The sequence below is a fragment of the Passer domesticus genome, unplaced genomic scaffold (genome assembly GCF_036417665.1).
Source record: "Passer domesticus isolate bPasDom1 unplaced genomic scaffold, bPasDom1.hap1 HAP1_SCAFFOLD_114, whole genome shotgun sequence".
Lineage (NCBI taxonomy): Eukaryota > Metazoa > Chordata > Aves > Passeriformes > Passeridae > Passer > Passer domesticus.
Window position 1 is genome coordinate 175,037 of NW_026989912.1, and position 2,464 is coordinate 177,500.

Here is a 2,464-nt window from a genome sequence, read left to right on the forward strand (position 1 = left end):
ATACATGAGACGTTAGGTAAAATAAGTAAAAAAATAGGTCTTTTTCTGTTGTTGTTTGTGTTCAGCAATATAGCTGAGAGAGGATTTGGGTGAAGATGATAAAGGATTTCCTATTATATCACTTTAGGACGTTTTGTTTTCTTATATCGTCGGTTTAATGCTCAAATTAATATATTTTAATTGTATGTACACATTCATATATTTCTGTAGGTAAATATATTTAGTGGCAGTGCTGTTTAATAAATAGTGGCATTTATATATGGTTTTTAGTCCAATTTTTTTTGGTGGTATATAGTGTCCTGTTTTATTTTTTGGTATTATTTACTACTTGTAGTTTGCTTTTGTGATTTTTTAAATAAGTTTGGTACAGCAGCGTTTAATGGTGGAGTTATTTAAGGTATGATACTTTATAGTAAATTTTTATTTCATTCAGTTACATGTGTAGGTTAAATGGGGTTATTGAAGGGTGAGTGGGTTTTGTTGATTTCTTTCGGTGTTTTAGTTTACAGAGTGTTTTTTGGATGGGAATTAGAGTATTTTGAGTTGTTTGGTGTTGCTGGTGGTGTATTGTTGAGGTGGTAATTGGTGTTTGTTGGGGTGTTTTTTAAGAAGAGTTGTAGAGATGGTGTTCAATAGTTGAAGTCAGGTGTTTAATTGTTTTATGTTTTTTGGCTGTATAGTAGTTATTTTTAATGTGTATTTGAGATTTTTGGGTTTTAGAAATATTTGTTTTGCAGAAAGTTCATGTTTAGAATGTATGAGTTTTCAGGTTATAATAGAATTCTAAAATTTTATTGTTAGTAAGATTTTAAGGTTTTATTGCAGTTAAATTTTGTGAAGTTTTTATTACATTAGTAATAGAAATAGGTTTTGTTTTACATGTTGTGATGAAATTAGTGTGTACTGTGTACCGGTGATCAGGTTTTATACTTGGGTGGATTTGATATGCTTAGGTTAATAATTTGGTATAGTTTATAAGACTTTTTTTTGGTTCTTATTTGGTTCAAGGCAAGGTTTTTTTTTAGTTTTATGGGGTTTTTGGCATAGATTTTAGAGGTTTCCTTAAAGGCATTGGACGTAGGGTCTTTGTTATTACATTAGGTAGTGTGGTTGTGGGTAATTGGAGGTGGCTTTTTTTTTGGTGGAATTTTTTGAGTTTTGTTTTTTAAAATTTATATATTTGTGTGCTTAGGGTAGTGGTGCTTCTGCCGGAATTCTAACCATCCATTCTTGATTGTGCGTTTTAGATGGTCCATTCATGTTATGCCCAGACTCCCTTACAAGTGGGCCAACAGACCCGGTTCATCTCCTTGGTGGGAAGTTAGGAATTAGTACAGGGCTCTGTGATAAAGCCTCGATCTTGTCCATTCGAAGGTGTCACTCCGGTAGCCTTCAGGAACGGGTGAGGAGTTGCCATAAGTCAGGGAGGTAGTGAGGAGGAGCCAGGGTCCACTCAGGTTTCAGCAATGCCACACCAGATCATCGCCTCTTAATCCAGGGGTACCCTGCAAAAACAGCATCCATCTCTGAGCCTTAGTGCTTTGAGGGGACTATCAGAAACCGAGGCATGCATCTTAGCATCTCTGATCTTAGTGTTTCTCTGCCCGGTGCCGATTCTGTCAAAGCATTGACTTGCGATCTCTGACAGTCATGAGAATCACACCTATTTTTGCAGCATTCAGTTAAATGTCTTTCAAGGTCTTGTTCTGAGCTGTTCTTGACAGCTGTGCACTGCAGCAATCCCTTATAGAGGATTAGGACGTGTACGGAGACTAAGATAGGTAGAGGATTCTGAGCCCCGAGTGAGCGGCTCCTGCCCAAAATTCCAAATGGCGCAAGATTCCACCCAGACTTAAGATGCCTCCACCGCAAACTCAGGCCGCTTTGAAACTCTCAAGTGCCTCCTGCAAACTGACACCAGCTACCTGGGCTGGTGAGTTCTGCTGTACATGGAGAAGTCCAGCCCTGTTGTTCAGCTGCCTGTGGCCCCGAGAGTCCAACTGCCTGGTGAAGTTTCACACGCCGCAGGATTCCCCGCAGATGCCAGATGCCTCCACCGCAAACTAAGGCTGCTTTGAGAGTCACAAGTGCCTCCTTCAATGTGACACCAAAAACCTGGGCTGGTGAGTTTTGTCTCTCAGGGAAAAGTCCAGCATTGGTCTTCAGCTGCTTGTGGCCCCGAGTGGATGACTGCCTGATGATTTTTGCACAGCGCAAGATTCCACCCAGACTTCAGATGCCTCCACAGCAAACTCATGCTGATTTTAGAGTCCCAAGTGTCTCCTGCAAACGGACACCAGGTATCTGGGCTGATGACTTTTGTCTCTCAGGGAAAAGACCGGCATTGGTCTTCAGCTGCTTGTGGCCCCGAGTGGATGACTGCCTGATGATTTTTCCACAGGGTAAGATTCCACCCAGACTTAAGATGTCTCCACCGCAAACTCAGGCTGCTTTGAGAGTCACA

At 40.7% G+C, this 2,464-nt stretch overlaps 1 long non-coding RNA gene across 1 annotated transcript in view; it reads right to left on the reverse strand.

Moving 5' to 3' along the window:
* Positions 1-290: 290 nt before the first annotated feature.
* LOC135291766 (uncharacterized) overlaps positions 291-2,464 on the reverse strand; it is a 5,013-nt gene continuing 2,839 nt past the window's right edge. Inside the window, exon 2 of the long non-coding RNA XR_010354480.1 lies at positions 291-1,505. This is a non-coding gene — a long non-coding RNA (uncharacterized LOC135291766). The remainder of the gene's footprint in view (positions 1,506-2,464) is intronic.